This window comes from Pristiophorus japonicus, chromosome 12, assembly GCF_044704955.1.
Source record: "Pristiophorus japonicus isolate sPriJap1 chromosome 12, sPriJap1.hap1, whole genome shotgun sequence".
NCBI lineage: Eukaryota > Metazoa > Chordata > Chondrichthyes > Pristiophoridae > Pristiophorus > Pristiophorus japonicus.
This window is the reverse complement of record NC_091988.1, coordinates 177645681-177668992: the sequence shown is the minus strand read 5'-3', so window position 1 is coordinate 177668992 and position 23312 is coordinate 177645681. Positions and strand designations below refer to the sequence as shown.

The 23312-nt window shown below is 44.3% G+C and overlaps 1 protein-coding gene across 2 annotated transcripts in view; it reads right to left on the bottom strand.

Annotated features, from left to right (window-relative positions):
* Positions 1-22965, bottom strand: part of LOC139277569 (microtubule-associated protein RP/EB family member 1-like) — a 53885-nt gene extending 30920 nt beyond the window's left edge. The window contains exon 1 of one of the 2 annotated variants that reach the window (XM_070896206.1): positions 22840-22965. The gene's annotated coding sequence lies outside the window, so the exon portion shown is untranslated. The remainder of the gene's footprint in view (positions 1-22839) is intronic. The other variant, XM_070896205.1, reaches the window with a different exon arrangement.
* Between the last annotated feature and the right edge of the window lie 347 nt (positions 22966-23312).

Below are 23312 nucleotides of genomic sequence, written 5' to 3'. Positions count from 1 at the left end.
ATCTGCCTGCACCTTTTCTGCCTACAATTCAGCTCCCGGTAGATTTGCCCTGACAAGGAAGCCATCTCTGATCCCTTGCTTAGACATTGGAATAAAACTGCAATCAGGTCCCTACTATGTCCTTACTATACAGTATAAATGCACACGAGGCCCATGCTTGAGAAACGATCACCCTGTGACCAGTTACCTTTATTACCAAGACCTCAAGAGATAGACAGTGGGTGGAGCTTCCCCTTTTATACCGGAAAGTCCAGGTTAGGAGTGTCTCCCACAAGTTCGCCCCCTGTGGTCAGTGTTCAAGGTATACAACTTAGGTCAGCTTATACATGGGTTACAATGACAGTTGAATACATGACATCACCTCCCCCCCCAATGTCTTATTGGGATCACAGGTTAAGTCTCTGGTGGTTTATGCTCCCTTGTAGAGCGCCCGAGTTGGGGCTCCGGTTGTTGGGCGCTGGCCTGAGTGTCTGCTGTTTGCGGTGCCTCAGGCCTGTCCAGACTGCCCACAGTGACTGGGCTCTCCTCCACTTGGTTCCGGTGTTCGGTTACCTGTGGTGGAGTAAACTCTATGTCGTGTTCTTCCTCTGCTTCTTCTATGGGGTTGCTGAACCTCCTTTTAGTTTGATTCACGTGTTTGCGGCAGATTTGTCCATTGGTAAGTTTAACTACCAAAACCCTATTCCCCTCTTTGGCAATCACAGTGCCTGCAAGCCATTTGGGCCCTGCAGCGTAATTAAGGACAAAAACATCAATACATCGCGCCCTCACATTCTTGTCATGGTAGTCACATTGTGACTGACGCCTGCTCTCAACAATTTCTTTCATAGTAGGGTGTATAGGTTTTGAGCGTTCTTTTCATTAGCAGCTCGGCGGGTGGAACCCCTGTGAACGAGTGTGGTCAGGATCTATTGGCCATCAGGAGGCGTGATAAGCGGCTTTGTAGGGAACCCCCTTGGATTCTGAGCATCCCCCGTTTGATTATCTGCACTGTTCATTCTGCCTGGCCGTTTGAGGCCGGCTTGAACGGTGCCGTTCTGACATGGTTGATTCCATTGCCTGTCATGAAGTCCTGGAATTCAGTGCTTGTGAAGCACGGGCCATTGTCGCTGACCAAGACGTCCGGTAGACCATGGGTGGCGAACATTGCCCGTAGACTTTCTACCGTGGCAGAGGAGGTGCTTAAATTTAAAATGGCACACTCAATCCATTTGGAGTAGGCGTCTACTACAACCAAAAACATTTTTCCATGAAAAGGACCTGCGTAGTCCACATGGATGCGTGACCATGGCTTGGCGGGCCAGGACCAGGGGCTAAGGGGGGCTTCCTTGGGTGCGTTGCCCAGCTGAGCACACGTGTTGCACCTGCGAACACAAAGTTCCAGGTCTGCATCTATTCCTAACCACCAAACCTGTGACCTGGCAATTGCTTTCATCATGACAATGCCCGGGTGCTTATTGTGAAGTTCTCTGATAAACACCTCTCTGCCCTTCTGGGGCATGACTGCTCGGTTTCCCCACAGTAGGCAATCGGCCTGAATCGAGAGTTCATCCTTGCGCATATGAAACGGTTTAAACTCCTCAGGGCATAGAAACATAGAAACATAGAAAATAGGTGCAGGAGTAGGCCATTCGGCCCTTCTAGCCTGCACCGCCATTCAATGAGTTCATGGCTGAACATTCAACTTCAGTACCCCATTCCTGCTTTCTCGCCATACCCCTTGATCCCCCTAGCAGTAAGGACCTCATCTAACTCCTTTTTGAATATATTTAGTGAATTGGCCTCAACAACTTTCTGTGGTAGAGAATTCCACAGGTTCACCACTCTCTGGGTGAAGAAGTTCCTCCGCATCTCGGTCCTAAATGGCTTACCCCTTATCCTTAGACTGTGACCCCTGGTTCTGGACTTCCCCAACATTGGGAACATTCTTCCTGCATCTAACCTGTCTAACCCCGTCAGAATTTTATATGTTTCTATGAGGTCCCCTCTCATTCTTCTGAACTCCAGTGAATACAAGCCCAGTTGATCCAGTCTTTCTTGATAGGTCAGTCCCGCCATCCCGGGAATCAGTCTGGTGAACCTTCGCTACACTCCCTCAATAGCAAGAATGTCCTTCCTCAGGTTAGGAGACCAAAACTGTACACAATACTCCAGGTGTGGCCTCACCAATGCCCTGTACAACTGTAGCAACACCTCCCTGCCCCTGTACTCAAATCCCCTTGCTATGAAGGCCAACATGCCATTTGCTTTCTTAACCGCCTGCTGCACCTGCATGCCAACCTTCAATGACTGATGTACCATGACACCCAGGTCTCTTTGCACCTCCCCTTTTCCTAATCTGTCACCATTCAGATAATAGTCTGTCTCTCTGTTTTTACCACCAAAGTGGATAACCTCACATTTATCCACATTATACTTCATCTGCCATGCATTTGCCCACTCACCTAACCTATCCAAGTCGCTCTGCAGCCTCACAGCATCCTCCTCGCAGCTCACACTGCCACCCAACTTAGTGTCATCCGCAAATTTGGAGATACTACATTTAATCCCCTCATCTAAATCATTAATGTACAGTGTAAACAGCTGGGGCCCCAGCACAGAACCTTGCGGTACCCCACTAGTCACTGCCTGCCATTCTGAAAAGTACCCATTTACTCCTACTCTTTGCTTCCTGTCTGACAACCAGTTCTCAATCCATGTCAGTACACTACCCCCAATCCCATGTGCTCTAACTTTGCACATCAATCTCTTGTGTGGGACCTTGTCGAACGCCTTCTGAAAGTCCAAATATACCACATCAACTGGTTCTCCCTTATCCACTCTACTGGAAACATCCTCAAAAAATTCCAGAAGATTTGTCAAGCATGATTTCCCTTTCACAAATCCATGCTGACTTGGACCTATCATGTCACCTCTTTCCAAATGCACTGCTATGACATCCTTAATAATTGATTCCATCATTTTACCCACTACCGATGTCAGGCTGACCGGTCTATAATTCCCTGTTTTCTCTCTCCCTCCTTTTTTAAAAAGTGGGGTTACATTGGCTACCCTCCACTCCATAGGAACTGATCCAGAGTCAATGGAATGTTGGAAAATGACTGTCAACGCATCCACTATTTCCAAGGCCACCTCCTTAAGTACTCTGGGATGCAGTCCATCAGGCCCTGGGGATTTATCGGCCTTCAATCCCATCAATTTCCCCAACACAATTTCCCGGCTAATAAGGATTTCCCTCAGTTCCTCCTCCTTACTAGACCCCCCGACCCCTTTTATAACCGGAAGGTTGTTCGTGTCCTCCTTCGTGAATACCGAACCAAAGTACTTGTTCAATTGGTCCGCCATTTCTTTGTTCCCCGTTATGACTTCCCCTGATTCTGACTGCAGGGGACCTACATTTGTCTTTACTAACCTTTTTCTCTTTACATATCTATAGAAACTTTTGCAATCCGTCTTAATGTTCCCTGCAAGCTTCTTCTCATACTCCATTTTCCCTGCCCTAATAGAAACATAGAAACATAGAAAATAGGTGCAGGAGCAGGCCATTCAGCCCTTCCAGCCCGCACCGCCATTCAATGAGTTCATGGCTGAACATGAAACTTCAGTACCCCCTTCCTGCTTTCTCGCCATAACCCTTGATCCCCCGAGTAGTAAGGACTTCATCTAACTCCCTTTTGAATATATTTAGTGAATTGGCCTCAACTACTTTCTGTGGTAGAGAATTCCACAGGTTCACCACTCTCTGGGTGAAGAAGTTTCTCCTCATCTCGGTCCTAAATGGCTTACCCCTTATCCTCAGACTGTGACCCCTGGTTCTGGACTTCCCCAACATTGGGAACATTCTTTCTGCATCTAACCTGTCTAAACCCGTCAGAATTTTAAACGTTTCTATGAGGTCCCCTCTCATTCTTCTGAACTCCAGTGAATACAAGCCCAATTGATCCAATCTTTCTTGATAGGTCAGTCCCGCCATCCCGGGAATCAGTCTGGTGAACCTTCGCTGCACTCCCTCAATAGCAAGAATGTCCTTCCTCAAGTTAGGAGACCAAAACTGTACACAATACTCCAGGTGTGGCCTCACCAAGGCCCTGTACAACTGTAGCAACACCTCCCTGCCCCTGTATTCAAATCCCCTCGCTATGAAGGCCAACATGCCATTTGCTTTCTTAACCGCCTGCTGTACCTGCATGCCAACCTTCAATGACTGATGTACCATGACACCCAGGTCTCGTTGCACCTTCCCTTTTCCTAATCTGTCACCATTCAGATAATAGTCTGTCTCTCTGTTTTTACCACCAAAGTGGATAACCTCACATTTATCCACATTATACTTCATCTGCCATGCATTTGCCCACTCACCTAACCTATCCAAGTCACTCTGCAGCCTAATAGCATCCTCCTCGCAGCTCACACTGCCACCCAACTTAGTATCATCCGCAAATTTGGAGATACTGCATTTAATCCCCTCGTCTAAATCATTAATGTACAATGTAAACAGCTGGGGCCCCAGCACAGAACCTTGCGGCACTCCACTAGTCACTGCCTGCCATTCTGAAAAGTACCCGTTTACTCCTACTCTTTGCTTCCTGTCTGACAACCAGTTCTCAATCCACGTCAGCACACTACCCCCAATCCCATGTGCTTTAACTTTGCACATTAATCTCTTGTGTGGGACCTTGTCGAAAGCCTTCTGAAAGTCCAAATATACCACATCAACTGGTTCTCCTTTGTCCACTTTACTGGAAACATCCTCAAAAAATTCCAGAAGATTTGTCAAGCATGATTTCCCTTTCACAAATCCATGCTGACTTGGACCTATCATGTCACCATTTTCCAGATGCACTGCTATGACATCCTTAATAATTGATTCCATCATTTTACCCACTACTGAGGTCAGGCTGACCGGTCTATAATTCCCTGTTTTCTCTCTCCCTCCTTTTTTAAAAAGTGGGGTTACATTGGCTACCCTCCACTCCATAGGAACTGATCCAGAGTCAATGGAATGTTGGAAAATGACTGTCAATGCATCCGCTATTTCCAAGGCCACCTCCTTAAGTACTCTAGGATGCAGGCCATCAGGCCCTGGGGATTTATCTGCCTTCAATCCCATCAATTTCCCCAACACAATTTCCCGACTAATAAAGATTTCCCTCAGTTCCTCTTCCTTACTAGACCCTCTGACCCCTTTTATATCCGGAAGGTTGTTTGTATCCTCCTTAGTGAATACCGAACCAAAGTACTTGTTCAATTGATCCGCCATTTCTTTGTTCCCCGTTATGACTTCCCCTGATTCTGACTGCAGGGGACCTACGTTTGTCTTCACCAACCTTTTTCTCTTTACATACCTATAGAAACTTTTGCAATCCGCCTTAATGTTCCCTGCAAGCTTCTTCTCGTACTCCATTTTCCCTGTCCTAATCAAACCCTTTGTCCTCCTCTGCTGAGTTCTAAATTTCTCCCAGTCCCCAGGTTCGCTGCTATTTCTGGCCAATTTGTATGCCACTTCCTTGGCTTTAATACTATCCCTGATTTCCCTAGATAGCCACGGTTGAGCCACCTTCCCCTTTTTATTTTTACGCCAGACAGGAATGTACAATTGTTGTACTTCATCCATGCGGTCTCTAAATGTCTGCCATTGCCCATCCACAGTCAACCCCCTAAGTATCATTCGCCAATCTATCCTAGCCAATTCTCGCCTCATACCTTCAAAGTTACCCTTCTTTAAGTTCTGGACCATGGTCTCTGAATTTACTGTTTCATTCTCCATCCTAATGCAGAATTCCACCATATTATGGTCACTCTTCCCCAAGGGGCCTCGCACAATGAGATTGCTAATTAATCCTCTCTCATTACACAACACCCAGTCTAAGATGGCCTCCCCCCTAGTTGGTTCCTCAACATATTGGTCTAGAAAACCATCCCTTATGCACTCCAGGAAATCCTCCTCCACCGTATTGCTTCCAGTTTGGCTAGCCCAATCTATGTGCATATTAAAGTCACCCATTATAACTGCTACACCTTTATTGCATGCACCCCTAATTTCCTGTTTGATGCCCTCCCCAACATCCCTATTACTGTTTGGAGGTCTGTACACAACTCCTACTAACGTTTTTTGCCCTTTGGTGTTCTGCAGCTCTACCCATATAGATTCCACATCATCCAAGCTAATGTCTTTCCTAACTATTGCATTAATCTCCTCTTTAACCAGCAATGCTACCCCACCTCCTTTTCCTTTTATTCTATCCTTCCTGAATGTTGAATACCCCTGGATGTTGAGTTCCCAGCCCTGCTCATCCTGGAGCCACGTCTCCGTAATCCCAATCACATCATATTTGTTAACATCTATTTGCACAGTTAATTCATCCACCTTATTGCGGATACTCCTTGCATTAAGACACAAAGCCTTTAGGCTTGTTTTTTTAACACCCTCTGTCCTTTTAGAATTTTGCTGTACAATGGCCCTTTTTGTTCTTTGCCTTGGGTTTCTCTGCCCTCCACTTTTCCTCATCTCCTTTCTGTCTTTTGTTTTTGCCTCCTTTTTGTTTCCCTCTATCTCCCTGCATTGGTTCCCATCCCCCTGCCATATTAGTTTAACTCCTCCCCAACAGCACTAGCAAACACTCCCCCGAGGACATTGGTTCCGATTCTGCCCAGGTGCAGACCGTCCGGATTGTACTGGTCCCACCTCCCCCAGAACCGGTTCCAATGCCCCAGGAATTTGAATCCCTCCCTGCTGCACCATTGCTCAAGCCACGTATTCATCACGCATGCCCCGTACATGGCTGCCCAGTCCCCATTCAGGACACATTTCTTAATTAAAGACAATAGCGGGTCTTTATTTGTCCAGACTTTAATCTGACGGGCTGTCACAGGTGAGCCTTCGCTTTCAAAAGCTTCAACAGCCATGACCATCTTAGCATCATGCTCAGTTGCAGCTAGTAGGAACCTGCTGAGTGCATCGGCACAGTTTTCAGTGCCCGGTCTGTGCCGAATTGTGTAGTCATAGGCGGCTAACGTAAGTGCCCACCTCTGTATGTGGACTGATGCATTTGCATTCATGGCCTTGTTGTCAGCCAAAAGGGACGTTAGGGGTTTGTGATCTGTCTCCAGTTCAAATTTACTGGCAAACAGGTACTGGTGCATTTTTTTTTACTGCATATACACATGCTAGCGCTTCCTTTTCTACCATCCCGTAGCCCCCTTCTGCCCGGGTCAGACTTCTGAAGGCATAAGCTACCGGCTGTAAATGACCATTGGCATTCACATGCTGCAACACACACCCGATCCCACAGGATGACGCACCACATGTTAAAACTAGTTTCTTACACGGGTCATATAACGTTAAGTTTGTTGGAACATAACAAATTGCGTGCTCGATCAAAAGCCCTTTCCTGGCTGTCCCCCCCAATCGCGACCTTTGCGTAGCAGCACGTGTATCGGCTCCAACAGCGTGCTCAATTTGGAAAGACAGTTGCCAAAATAGTTCAGGAGCCCCAGGAATGAACGCAGCTCCGTCGTGTTACGGGGTCTGGGTGCTCTCTGGATCGCTTCAGTTTTGGACGCAGAAGGTCTGATCCCTTCTGCTGCTACCCTCCTCCCCAGGAATTCTACCTCTGGAGCTAAGAAGACGCACTTCGCCTGTTTCAGTCGCAGCCCTACCCGATCCAGTCTGCGTAGCACCTCCTCCAGGTTGTGGAGGTGTTCTTCCGTATCACGACCCGTGATAAGGATGTCGTCTTGAAAAACCACCGTCCATGGAATCGACTTGAGGAGGCTTTCCATATTTTGCTGAAAGATCGCGGCGGCCGAACGAATCTTGAACGGACATCTGTTATACTCAAACAACCCCTTGTGTGTCGTGATGGTGGTCAGCTTCTTCGACTCACTCGCCAGCTTCTGGGTCATGTAAGCTGAGGTCAGGTCCAATTTTGAAAAAAGTTTGCCACCGGATAGCGTCGCAAAGAGGTCCTCCGCTCTCGGTAGCGGGTACTGGTCTTGGAGTGATACCCGATTGATGGTGGCCTTGTAATCGCCACATATCCTGACCGACCGATCCGCCTTGAGCACCGGCATGATCGGGCTCGCCCAGTCACTGAATTCGACTGGCGAGATGATGCCTTCCCTCAGCAGGTGGTCCAATTCGCATTCTATCTTTTCCCGCATCATGTATGGCACCGCTCTGGCCTTGTGGTATACTGGCCTGGTGTCCGGGTTTGAGAGAATCATTACCTTGGTCCCCATGAAAGTGCCGATGCCGGGTTGAAATAATGAGTCAAATTTGTCCAGGACCTGTGAGCATGATACTCGCTCCACAGAAGAAATTGCATTGACATCGCCCCATTTCCAGTTCATGACAGCAAGCCAATTCCTCCCCAGTAGTGCGGGACCGTCCCCCGGGACAATCCAGAGTGGCAACCTGTTCTCCGAATCTTTGTGGGTCACAACTATCGTGGCACTGCCTCACACCGAAATGATCTCCTTTGGATATGTCCATAGCAGTGCGTCAATCGGCAATAATTTTGGCCTCCTGGCTTTGGACACCCACAACCTTTCAAACTGTTTGATACTCATCAGGGACAGGCTGGCCCCCGTATCCAGCTCCATTAATACTGGGATGCCACTGAGGAGCACTTTCATCATTATCGGTGGCGTCCTGGTATATGAACTATATATGTGCTCCACATGAACTCGCTGAACTTCAGCTTCCAGCGATTTCCCCCAGTATTCATTTGGCCTCGTAGGGCTTACATCGGGCCCGTCCTCCTCGTACATCAACCTGGCTGCAGGCTTCCTGCACATACGCGCCAAGTGACCGCTGTCGTTGCAGTTTCTGCAGGTATGTTGCTGATACCTGCAAGGTCTGGCTGGGTGTTTGCCTCCACACCTCCAGCTTGAGCTAGAGGCCCCATTGTTGGAAACAAAAGGTCCGTTACCAGTCGATCGTCTCTGACTGTCTCTGTAACTGTCCTTAAGCGCACCATCAACAGGTGTTGATGGCCCCATTACTGGCCGCATTGTCCATTGCAATGGCACGAATCGCCGTTTAGCTAGCCATTGTCTCTGTTGAATTCCCCCTTTGGGTTCGACTGCATGCTGGGGCATGTCCGATTGCCCTTGTCTGTCTAGAGAACTGTGTGCCGCGTTAACAATGTTGACTCCCTGGTCGTTTGCCGCATTTGAGCCAAGATTTTTGCCATAAATCATTCTGGTCTCTTCCTCCCGACGTAATTGTCTGGGCTATCATAGCCGCCGCTTCCAAGGTCAAGTCTTTGGTCTCAATCAGTTTCCTGAAAACCCTAGCGTGCCCAATGCCCTCAATAAAAAAGTCTTGCAGCATCTCCGCTCTGCATGCATCTGGGAACTTACATAGGCTTGCCAGTCGCCGGAGATCTGCCACGAAGTCTGGAACGCTTTGCCCTTCTCGCCATGTGCATGCTGCTCGCCGGCTTAAGGTGTTCCCCAATCAACTTACTGGCCTCTTCAAACGGCTTGTCCGCCGGCTTCTGTGGCGCTCGAAGATCCTTCATCAGGGAGTATATTCTGGATCCACAAACCGTCAGGAGATGAGCCCTGCGTTTGTCGGCCGAATCCTGTCCCAACCATTCCTTAGTGACAAAACTTTGCTGTAGTCTCTCAATAAAGTCGTCCCAATCATCACCAACACAGTACCTCTCTTCTGTGCTGCTAGTGGCCATGCTCGTGTGGTTTGAATCCCAGTTTCTCGTCGTCAATAATATGTCCTTACTATACAGTACAAATGCACACGAGGCCCATACTTGAGAAAAGATCACTCTGTGACCAGTTACCTTTATTGCCAAGACTTCAAGAGACAGACGGTGGGTGGGGCTTCCCCTTTTATACCACAAAGTCCAGGTTAGGAGTGTCTCCCACAAGTTCGCCCCCTGTGGTCAGTGTTCTCAAGGTATACAACTTAGTTCAGCTTATACATGGGTTACAATGACAGTTGAATACATGACATTCCCGATGATATCTTCAGGACCCGATCTGCATATTTAAAGCAGAACCGCGATGTCCTGCGCAAAAGAGGTCAGTATCAGTACTTGATGGGATAGCAGCAGGATCACAGGCGGTAAGTCACCACCCCTACCCAGAAGTTAGGAGTTAAAATCGGAGCTGCGGGGGGGGGGGGTTTAAGTGTGTGAATGAGATTCTGTTATGGCTTCAGCAGGGATACAGTAATCTCAAAAGGCCCAACGAGGGGAAAAATTGGAAGTCATAAATCAAGAGCAGAATGCAAACAATAGGCTTTGGTATGGAGATCTAGCACCAAAGAAAGTGCCTCTGCATCAAAAGAACATATCGTCATAGTCATCGATCCAGAGAGATTTGTACAAAGTATGCAGATGAGGATGGACCAACTACAGATCTCAATCTCAAAATTCAGATTTGCTTCTGCTTTTAAGCAGGCCAATATTGTTTTGTCCAGCTATAATTTTGCATCTCCTGATGGCTGCCACTGTAAACAGCTCCCTCACACAGGTTAACATGCAGAAGCTTTATTGGTATATAAGAGGAACTGCATATTTATTTAAGAGTAAAAGTTGACTCAAGTGCACGGCCAGGAACTATACATTATTTAACTCAAGTTGTATAGGAAATACTTTTAAATTCTCGCAACTGTTGCTCAGTGCCACAGATTAATCATAGATTCTCCCAAATGTGCCCACAGCTGTCCTGACCCTGATTAGTATTGAAATTATAGCCTATTCAACCGAATAGGATTTTAAACTATGGAATTCAAACTATTTGAACAGATGCAATGAATTGGAATCCAGCTCCGGGTCAATATTTTATCCTGCTAATCAGAACATGAGAAAAGAACATTTAGAGTAACATTCTCACTTTTATTTTCCAGGGGCCTGGTTGCACAGATATAGGGTACACAAAAATGAATAGTTTCTCACAACTTGACCATCAGTGACAGCTCTTCCATTGCTGCATGTGGAGTATTATTATTAGACGAAAACTCTTGTCATGCATTCCTCCAGCATGAGTGAATTCAGTCTGCCTTCTGCACTAACGAAAGACATTCTATAATGCACGACAAGGAAAAAGGAACGGGTGGGGAGTTGGAAAGAGAAGTAAAAACGCACATCCTGTACAAAGTACTTCCCCCATCCTTCTCCCCGCACTCAATAGAATAATTTAGAACACAGTTCATCTATTAAAGCCACCCATAGGACTGATCCGATTGACCAGAATTCACAAGTCACCATTCTTTCATAGTTGTTTTGCACTTCAAAATTGGTTCTGACGACTCAGCTGTTAACAGATGTCAGATAAACACTTTTGTGTGGTAGTCAATTACTTCTATAAATACTATGCGCCAGCCATAGGCAACTCTTTTGTAATGCTGCAAGTTGCGCAAGGGGCAACAAGGTGGACAAGGCATATGGTAAACTATCATTCCAACAATTGAATGCCAGACAAGACAGCCATCAAGGGCAACTTGACAAACTTGGTCTGAAGAATATTTAGAGAACAAAAATGTTGAGACACAGCCACAAAGCTTATTTTTCTTGGAACATGTGAACAGGAGTAGACCACTCAGCTCCTCGAACCTATTCTACTATTTAATTAGATCATGGCTGATCTGTACCTCACCTCTATGGGCCCAAGTTTCGGCTCGACTGGCTCCTATTTTTTTGGAGCATCTAGGTTTAGTATGGAGTATCTTAGAAAATCGCAATTCTCGGCATTTAGTTTGCTCCAGTTCTCGTTAGTTAGAATAGTTTCGTTTTAGCACAGTTTTTTTTTCCAAAAGGGGACGTTACCAGCCACTTACACCTAATTTGCAAGTATAGGCAGCATAGTTGCTCCAAACTAACTTAGAACGGAGTAAGTGTCGATTTTTGTACACTCAGAAAAACCTTGCCTACACTTTATAAATTAGGCGCAGGTATCGCGAGATGGGGGGGAGGAGGGAAGTTAGGGGATTTTACAGAGCATTAAACACTTCACTTTTACCAATAAAGAGCCATCAATAATAAATGATAAATAAATCAATCAAAAAAATCAAAAAATTAAAAAAAAAATCAATAAATAAAAAATTTAAAGTTTCCACTCACCTACTGCAGCACTGGGAGCCCTCCAACAGCCTGTTGAAGAGCTGCGCGGGCGGGGCCTGCCCCCGACAAGATGCCGGTCAGGCGGACCCCGCCGCCGACAAGGAATTCGTGCGGGGCCCACCCCTGAGGAGATGCCGGTCGGGCGGGCCCCACCGCCGACAAGGAGTTCGGGTGGGACCCGCCCCCCAACAAGATGCCGGGTGGACCCTGCCGCCGAAGAGGTAAGGGCAGTCAGACCACTCGGCCCGGGATAGGGGCGACGTCCCTTCGGCCAGGGAAAGGGTCGTCGCCCGGAGACAGGACGCGCTGGGAGGGCCAGGAGCTACTGTGCACGTGCGCAGCTGCCGGCACTTTTTTTGGCACAGGGCTGTAGCTCCGTCCCCAGCAGCTCCTGCTGCGCCGCGCCTAGCTGGAAACGGCCTGACATATATCCGAGAATCGCAAGCTAAGTATTTGGCGCAATTTCTGTTCCACAAATTAGGGGGGCCTCTCCTATGTGCGCCGTTCTAGCAGGGGTCCAAAACTTGAGCCCTATATCCCTTGATACCCTTGCCTAATAAATTCTGTTGCTCCGTCTTGAAAATTTCAATTGACCCCCAGCATCCAGTGCTTTGGGGGAGAAAATGTAATGTTTCCACAACCTTGTGTGTGAAATATTGCTTCCCAATTTCATTCAAATGGCCTAGCTCTATTTTTAAGATTGTGCCACCTTGTTCTGAATTCCCCCACCAGAGGAAATAACTTCTCTGTATGCACTCTCATCGAATCATTTTAAACACCTCAAATACATCACCCGTCCACCTGCTAAATTCAAGAGAATACAACCCAAGTTTATGCAACCCTTCATTTTGGTAAATCTGCACTGTACTCAGTTGAATATATCCTTCCCGAGGTGTGGTGCCCAGAACACAAACAACTTGTATTTATATAGCGCCTATAACATAGTGAAACGTCTCAAGGCGCTTCACAGGAGTATTATGAGACAAAAAATTTGAAACTGAGCCACAGAAGGAGAAATTAGCGCAGGTGACCAAACGTTTGGTCCAAAAAGGTAGATTTTAAGGAGCGTCTTGAAGGAGGAAAGAGAGGTAGAGGGGCGGAGAGGTTTAGGCAGGGAGCTTAGGGCCTAGGCAACTGAAGGCACAGCCACCAATTATTGAGCAATTATAATCAGGGATGCTCAAAAGAACAGAATTAGGGGAGCGCAGATACCTCTGGGGGGCGGGGGAGGGAGGGGGGTTGTGGGCTGGAGAAAATTACAGAGATAGGAAGGAGGAAGGCAATGGAGGGATTTGAAAACAAGGATGAGAATTTTGAAATTGAGTTGTTGCTTAACTGGGTGCCAAAGTCAGCGAGCACAGGGGTGATGGGTGAGCGGAACTCGGTGCGAGTTAGGACACGGGCAGCTGAGTTTTGGATGACCTGTAGTTTACATAGGGTAGAACGTGGGAGGCCAGTCAGGAGTACGTTGGAATAGTTAAGTCTAGAAGTAACAAAGGCATAGATGAGGGCTTCAGCAACAGATGAGCTGAGGCAAGAGCGGAGACGGGCGATGTTACGGAGTTGGAAATAAGAGGTCTGTTATGCTGCGGATATATTGTCGAAAGCTCATTTCAGGGTGAAATATGACACCAAGGTTGCGAACAGTGTGGTTCAGCCTCAGACAGAAGTTTGGGAGAGGGATGGTGTCAATGGCCAGGGAACGGAGTTTGTGGCGGGGACTGAAAACAATGGCTTTGGTCTTCTAAATATTCAACTGGAACTGAATGTAACACTCCAGATGGGTTCTGACCAAGGCTCTGTACAACCTTCTACCTTTGTATTCTAACCCTCAAGATGAAGGCCAACATTTCATTAGCCTGTTTGATTACTTGTTGTACCTGTGCACTAGCTTTTAGGTGATGTTTGTGCCTGGACACTCAAATTCCTTTGCTCCACAGTTTCTAAACTCTCGCCATTTAGAAAATATTCCAATGTGTCTTTCTTGGATCCACTTCTCCACATTGAATACCACCTGCCAGATTTTTGCCCACTCACTTCATCTGTTTATGTTCCTTTGTAACTTCTTACTTCCAGCTACACAACTTACTGTTCCTCCTAATTTAGTGTCATATACAAACCAGGATATGCAACTCCCTGGTCCGGTCTCCTCCAATTTCACACACTCTCATTGCTAATAATCTCCTGTGTGAAACCTTATCAAATGCTTTCTGGAAGTCCATATAGACAACATCTACAGACACTCTGCCCTGTCCACCCCATTAGTGACCTGCTCAAAAAATTCGACTAGAATTAGTACACACATGACCTATCCATCACAAATCCATGCGGAATCTCTGATCAGCTCATACTTGTTCAAATTTTCATTTTCTCTGTCTCCAAGATTCCAGTAACTGTGCTACAACCGACAGGTCTGTAACTTTCCTGGTTTCTCCCTCCAGTCTTAAAATAATGGAGTAGCATTTACAATTTTCTGATCCAAGTCACAATTCCAGAATCTAGAGCTTTGAAAAATTATTGTAAAGCACATTTGCAATTTCTCCATCTGTTTCTTTTATTACCATAGGGTGAAAATTCAGGTCCTGGAGATTTGTCTACCTTAAGATCCATTATTTTCCCCATTACAATTAAAAAAAAAATTAAATCCACCAAGTCCCTCCTCTTGACTTATTCTTAGGTTCTCTTGTACCGCTGGAATTTTGTCCTCTTCCTCTATTGAAAACAAGTCTGCAAATTCCTCATTATCCATTACAGTCACACCTGCATGTGTCTAACAGGCCCACATTCCCCCTTCGCACCTTCTAAAAACAGTTACTGTTAGTTGTGATATCTCTTGCAAGTTTTTGTTCATGCTCCATTTTGCATCCTTTTGCTGGTTTATTTACACTTGCTGGATATCCACATTTTTTGCATTTGTGGAAGTCTTTCTCTTAGCTCTACTATCTTGCACCTTGTTTGTTGACAATGGTTGGTTAAATGCATATGGAGCATTTTTCCTTAAGGGTATATACTTGCTTTACATTTTACCAAATACTGTTTAGAATACTTCCCACTCTATTTTAATTTATTTTAAGCGCCTTGTTGTCGGATTACCTACCAATAGCTCAGCTTCTGTGGTCAAGTTATTTCTCATCCCTTTAAAATCTTGGTTTGTGTCTCTTACTTCTCCCTCTGAAACCTAATATCAAATTCAATTATATTATGGAAACTATTTGCAAATTAACTAATTCTGGTTTATTATTCATCACTACATCTAGTATGGACTTGATCCTTGTCAGTTCTAAAAATATATACTGTTCCAGAAAACTGGCCCTAATCAGAAATTCATTGCCTTTACTCCTTGAGATATTCTATTTCTCCCATTTTTAGATAAAATTAGCATCACCCATTGATTACTATAATAATTATTAATATAATTAATTAATATAAAATAGAATCACTTGCCTCAGCTCTTTTGCTGCTGAAATCCTCCTTCATGCCTTTTGTTACTTCTAGACTTGACTACTCCAACATCACTCCTGGCCGACCTTCCACACTATGAAAACTTGAAGTCATCCAAAACTCAGCAGCCCGTGTACTAACCCACACCAAGTCAAGATCATAGTTAAACAACGCCGCGATTTCAAAATTTTCATCCTCGTTTACAAATCATTCCATGGTCTTGCTCCTTATCTCTGTAATCTTTTCCCATCTCACAATCCCATAAGATGTCTGCACTCCTCAAATTCTGGTCTCGAACATCCCTCATTATAACTGCTCAACCATCGGTGGTCGTGCCTTCAGCTAGCTGCCTGGACCTTAAATACCTGGAACTCCCTCTCTAAACTATGCCTCTCTACCTCTCTTTCCTCCTTTAAGACACTCGTTAAAACCTACCCCTTTCAACAAACTTTTGATCATCTGCCTTAAATTCTTCTGTGGCTCAGTGCCAAATTTATCTGTTTGTCTGTAACACTGTTCTGAAGTGCCCTTGGGACGTTGTACTACGTTAAAGGCTCTATATAAATAAATGTTATTATTGTTTCTGCCACATGATTCCCCACTACATCACCACAGTCTGGAGGTCTGCAGACAACTGCCACCAGATTCTTGCATCCTTTACTGTTCCTTAGTTCTACCCAGACCATTTCCACTACCTGTTCCCCCTTTATTTTGTGATAGCACTCCTGTGAAGTGCCTTGATGCATTTTATTATGTTAAAGGGACTATATAAATAAGTTGTTATTGATGTGCATTCTTTCTGTAGTTGTGAATTTGTCTATTTAGCTCCCAATCATTCCTAGCTTGTAGCCAGGTCACCATAATACACCCACATATGCCCCAATGGTGTATTTCTCACACTTGATGCACTACACATTGCTATACAGGCAATTTAATATGAACATCAAAACCTACTTACATACTAGGGGACTTGTACAGCTTACTCAACAAACCAATGACTGGTGGTTATGCGAGTAGTTCAAAAGCACACGACTGAAATGCTTATCAACCACAATCACGCTTAAACACAACAGTGCAGAGTTGCTAAAACCGTCACAAAAGAACAATGTGTGCAGTTAAGCATCTAGTCAAAGTACTGTAAATGTTTGATCAGTCTGTGCAGCACTCAACTGTTACTTAAAAATCAGGTACATTAAAACATACAGTATGTTCTACTGAACTTGCAGTAAGTTCAGTGCCAGTTTCAAGAATACTCAAGACTGCAATTATGGCCTTTACTCTTGTCCAGCTGGCAATGGTACAAATCTAAAAAAGAATCATTCTGACACTTGGAGACAAGGACCTACTACAACTAACTAGCAATTATGAACTGCAAAATACTCTACAAAGAGCCAGACATGCCCGATGAACGAAATGTTGTATCATTTTCAGAATCTATGAAGGTCTTTTAATAAATTATTGACTCCAGCTGCCCGATTACACAAATATACCCCAACAGTAGCCCAAAATACTCAATTCACCTAGTAAGATGATCACAGGAGGGCATTTCAGGCTGGAATGGCTGAGAATTTAATAGATCACCAAAGAGGATTTTTCAACATGATTGTCTGCCATATCTGGAGAGAAGCATTTCATATGACAAAATGGAGTACATTAACAAATTCTTAATCTTGTAATTTTTTGTAATCCCATTATAAATCTATTAAAATTTTAATTAGGAACGAAGGAATAATCTATTCTTCAACAGCAGGACCATCATAACTGATATCAATTGAAGATTCATCCCACATTATACACCCCAGCATTTTCACATGTTTCAAGCTGTAGGATCTGTATATATTTCTTGATCCTACATCACTTAAGTAAATCCACGCATCATAGAGCTAGCTTGAGGGTTCACAAGCTACCTGGGAAAGATTTGCAGTGTTGTATCAAAGATCCAAAAGTAATAAAAACATGCTTATGCATTATTAAATGTAGCACACTAAAGAAATCCTTCCCTTTATCTGCTGTCAAGACCATTAGAATCCCTTGTCCAGATTACAACTATTTACCTTGCTCTCAGGTAGGATTTAGAATACTGCCATTTTTGAGGACTGAGGACGGCAGTGACACTAGAGGTGGAGAACACAGTGAGCAAAACAAGCAACTGCTCAATTTAAAGTAATTTTGGATATTTTTCTTTTTAAAAAAAAAATCAAAAATGTCATACTTGGTACCCACAATAGATTTTAGATCAGATATTTAAATAAAACTCTGCTTCATTAACAAACAAGGACTGCAGAGCTGAGTAGGAGCAAAAAGAATGCTAAATCATTACTACTTTATTAAAAATGATAAACTGCATAAAGTTGTATATTTGTGTAATTGTCATCTATTGGGAGTGGCAAGGAGTTCCATCTAAAGTAAATATGCCCTGTCACAGAAGCATAATCAGACAAAAATTGACACCAAGTCAAAGAAGGACACTATAAGACGGGTGGTAAATTTTAAGGAGCGTCTTAAAAGGAGCAGAGTGCGGTGGAGAGCAACGTTCCCTCTAAACTGTACAGCCTCTCTGCTGGTCCTGCACAGCCCAGGATTTTCAATGTTACATTTCACTCATGCACAAAACTGAATGGGCTGCACACCCTCAAAAAATTAGGTTTAAGGAGACAGCTGAAAGCACAGCCACCAATGGTGGAGCAAAGGAAGCCTGGGATGCATGAGGTGCCAGAATTGGAGGAACACAGAATTCTCAGAGCGTTTTAGGGCTGGAGGAGATAACAGATAGGGTGGGGCAAAGGCCACAGAGGAATTTGAACACAAAGATGAGAATTTTAAATTTGAGAAATTCATGGACCGGGAACCAATGCAGATTAGCGAGCACAGGGGTGATGGCAGAATGTGACTTGGCTCAAGTTGTAACATAGGCAATATGGCAATGAACAAGACATTGACAAGTATGGTGTCATCTCCCTCTATAATATTTAGGGTTAGGAAACAATTTAGTTTAATTTAGGTTTATAACAATTCAGTTTTCCCTTTTAATTTCAAAAATGACCACTGAAAACAATTGATTCTAAAGATATTGCAATATTAGCAGTGTTGCAAAACTTCTAATCATGCTAATGTATTTAGTCTCATTATATGAAGATGAACTCTTGGGGAATTTAATAGTGAAACAATAGATGCCAAGGGCAAAACCAATAAAGGCCAGACCATCACAATTTGAAATGAAGTGCTGCTGTATCACAAACTGAAATTACACTAGGTTTTCTTTCACAGCACGTTACATGGGAATAGCATAACCTGTATGCTGTAATATCTCAACGATCATCTAAACCAGGTGCGGTTTACCTTGTGAGCCACATACAATTCAACAATCCATTCTAAAATAAATGTACATGGTGTCTAATGTATGGCATTGCTGATTTGCAGACAAGTGTATTTGGCTGCTGAAGAACTGCAGTGTGGAAGAGTTCATGCATTTGTTCAAGACCATCTGAAACCCTTGTCCGGATTACGACCTTGCTCTCAGGTAGGATCTATAATATTACCATCTTTGAGGATTGATGACTGCAGCGACACATGAGCATTCAGCTCAGGAAGCAATGAGTAATCAGTCTACACTGACTGGAACTCTGCAACAGCCAATCAAAATTGTATCCCATGTACCATCTCTATTAACTGCCACCCGATCAGTTTCAGAATATAGATTAGGAAATTGGTGTTCTGCTCTCCTTTGAGATTACATCCTTTCTAATTATGATAAAAAACTTAAATGGCTTCATATAGGATTCATTTCAGCATTTTACTTTGGTATTGAGACTCACCTCAAGGAGGTAATAGTTAAGCGTTCTTGTACAAAATGTTTGAATGCTTAATTTGTAGCGGATTCTCAGCCATTTTGAGAACTTACAGATTTTAATAGAAGTCGTATAATGTCTACGGTTGACTTGGATAATAGCAATAATTACATTAGGATAAATCTTCAGTCATTTTCTATTACAGGCTCTCTGGAAGGTTGAGGTTTACATTCAGTACTTGGTCATTAAATGAATCTAGCTGTTGAACTTCTGAGTTTTAGATTTTTAGAGCCTAGATTTATTTATCCACCATCATTTGGAATGGACTACAGAATGTAACGAACTCTAATACACGTGTGTACTAGGAAATGAGATTTTCTTTGCAATGATATTCCACACAGACAAGGGTGGCTTGCAGTTTGTGACAGAAAATGTAAAGTAGATGCAGAATATGAAGGCAAAATGATTAATGCCATTGGATCCAATGGAAGCAGAAGATTGGGCACGGGAGACGTGAATAGGAGTAGGTGGTGACCAATTGGGTGAAAGGCAACAGTTGGCGGGATCAGGCGGTTTACGAGCAATGCTGTGCTTCAAGCTAGAGGCGAGAACAGTTCAAAATGTAAGAAATAGGAGATCTGGGAGAAGAGGGAGAGAGAGTAAGCAGAGCAATGAAGCAAGAAAGCACTCTGTGTATACAGACATTCAGCTTCAGTTGCTGCCACTTCTGGAGACTGGAGAACAGTTACCAGAACTGCCTTAGAATGTTAACAGTGCAGAAAAACGGTCACGCTGCCCATCAAGTCTGCATTGTTCTTCTTGATCAACACCTAGTTTAATTCCACTCCCCAACTAGATTGGATGTTGGAGAAACAGCAGAGAAAAGGTAGAGGTGGTGAAAAGTTTGAGCTGAGTACCATCTGTGTATATGTGGAAACAAATACCATGTCTGTAGATGTCACAGCCAAAGGACAGTATGTACTGGGGGCGGGGGTGGGCAGATCCAGATTGGATCCTTTGAGGAATTAACGGTGTTGGTATGGATGTGGGAAATAACTCCTCACTAGAGATGTTCTTACTACAACTGGTTTAGTAGCAATGAAACCAAGCAAGGACATTCCCACACAACTAGTAATGGAGAATACACCTGGGAGGAAGATGGTGCGGCCAGCTTTGTCAAAGACTTAAGAGCACTTGGAGGAAAATAGACTGTAGAATCAGACAGCACAGAAGGAGGCCATTAATCACATGTCCCAGCATTACCCCCATAGCCCTAAAAATGCTTTCTTTTTCAAGTATATATCCAATTCCCTTTTGAAAGTTACGACTGAACCTGCTTCCACCATCCTTTTAGGCAGTGCACTTCAGAATGTAACAATTCTCTGCGTAAAATAATTTTGCAGCTCCCAAAAAATATGGTCACAATAACAATGTTGTTCATGACTATATGGTCTGTAGCAAAGTGTATTTTACAAGATGGTCTGAATCAAGAATGAAATACTAGCATTACTATGGAGTTGATGGATGGATAACTTGAATACGATCCGTGAAGCAACTGGGCTAAAGGATGGCCTGGTAGCATCACTAGCACAAATATTTAGGGATCCATTGATAAGGAGTGGATCCAAAGGACTTGAATAAATGCAGTGCTTCTAAGTATCTATGCAAGATATAGACATCATTAACTATCAGTGAAATACAACAGATTGCAGTAAAATTTAAGAGCACACGTGATATTTTGGTACTACGGTTACTTGAACTCAGAATACCTAGCAATACAATTAAAGATTTGTCATCCAAACTTGGGTTTCTGTCTCAATAAAGCATTTTGAGCCAGGATGAGGGTGAAGTATTGGTCTTCACTAGTGGTGGTGGAGATGGGAGATGTTTGTGAAGATAAAGATTTTCACACAAGAAGCATATTGAAATGTAAAAGTGAAGTGCAATGTTTCCTATGGTATACTGATACCAATGCATTAAACACAGCCAATGACACTAGATTTAATACACTTAATTCTACTTTAAAACTAAAATTTATCCTGCAAATATTGCCATTCTGTAAATTAGTCTTCAATTAAATGTCAGCATTAACACATTAAAAAAAATCACTTCAAAATGTAACAAGAAAGTTAATATGCAATTTGAAATAATATTCTTAAAAATAAATCAAATTTAACACACATACTGATGAAGCATCTGAATAGCCGCTTGAATCAGTGCTTATTTCATTCCTATCTCTAAATCCACATAATTGTTTATAAAATTAAAACCCTGTCATTTAGTATCATTCATAGAAACAATCTAATTTCTCACGGCTATTAACCAGCCCTATGCTCAATATTGATGGTACAAAAATAAAGTGTACAATTTTAATGCACTGTTATTGCTGCCTTCCTCAGTATTTCAGAACTCATGCTTCTTCGGGATTTCTGGCGATAAATTTCTAGGCATTATATTCGGAAATAGGGTTGAGCAACACCGACATTTAAATACAGATCGAAGATAAAGACTAGTGACTGCATAGGCGTCAGCCGCTGGTGCGGGACACTTGGACGATAAGCTCATTGTCTTCAGGGTTAGGATTCTGACTCGTGTGAACTAGAATTTTTTAATAAAAAAGGCAGAGAGAATCCGAGAGCAAAGTTCACGTACAAAGTACACCAAGAAACGCACAAAGTCTGAGTAAGATTGAGGTCAGCGCCATGTTAGCCATGTGCTGTGTCTCAGGATTGCTCGCCTACATTGCTATATTGCAGTTACTTCCTCTCCGAGATGACGAACACATTCGCGGAAGAGGGGTGGGGAGGGGGGGTCAGACAGGCTGCGAATGACGTCGTGAGCAGCCAATCGGAGCGCGGCGCCGCTGGCACAGACGGTGGCCGGCAGCCAATGAGGCGGCGCCGGGGGCTCAGGCGGGGCGGGGCAAGGATGGGACAGCGCTCAGCAGACGGACCCATCCGTCTTTACAATACCAGACCCTCCTATTTGACAGATAACCCAGTTGAGAAAAAAAAGGGAGCAAAAAGGAAGAAAAAAAGTGTCACTAAAATGGTTTTACTCTAAACGCCTCAAACACCTACAATAAAATACAAAGAGCAACACCTGGGGTTGGGGGGATTGCCTCCTTGTGACAGGATCTCCATCTTACACCAGAAGCGAGGATCAAACGTGAATAAAATTTTAAAACGGAGGAATTGTATTTCCGGACGAAATTAGTTACAAAAATATATATATTTTTAAAGATATAAAAATGGTGCGAGAGCTTTTATTGTGGAGAACACGAAAAGGCAGATTAAAGATTTAAAATAAAGAAGGGCCTACAGTCTCATTTAGATAAACGAACACACCCGATGCCGGACAAACCCAACCTTTCAAAAAAAAGAACCAGTCCATCACCAATGTCCTCCGCCGTCAACTACGCGGCTCACTCCCACCCAGCTTAGTCTAATTTATTCCGCTTTTTAAAGAAAAAAAACAAATCTTAATAAAATGGGGCAACAACAACAAAAAAAAACACTCACTTACCGGCCGCGCCTCAGGATCGCTCGCTCCCTCCTCCCTCTTCCTTTTCTAACCGACCGGATCCGACGCTCGGACTCCCTCCAACGTGAAAGCCGCTAATTCAAACTCGGCCAGCGCGCGGCCGCCCGCCCGCCCCGCGCCTGACGTCAGCTCGCACTGGCGGCCGCGTCACGCGCACGGCCGGGCCGGTTACCCGCGCACTGCCGGTTGCCAGGGCGACCGCTGCCAGCGCTGTTGGCGGCCCCCTTGAATTACAAACGGTAAGAAGCCTCCCACCCACACTTACACAGTGTCGTCAAACAAAAGTACCCCCCGCCCTCGCAACACCACTTTTAAAGGCGCACCACTAATTGAAATAAAGACTTACATTTATATAGCGCCTTTCACGACCACTGGACGTCTCAAAGTGCTTTACAGCCACTGCAGTACTTTTTGAAATGTAGTTACTGTTGTAACGTGGGAAACGCGGCAG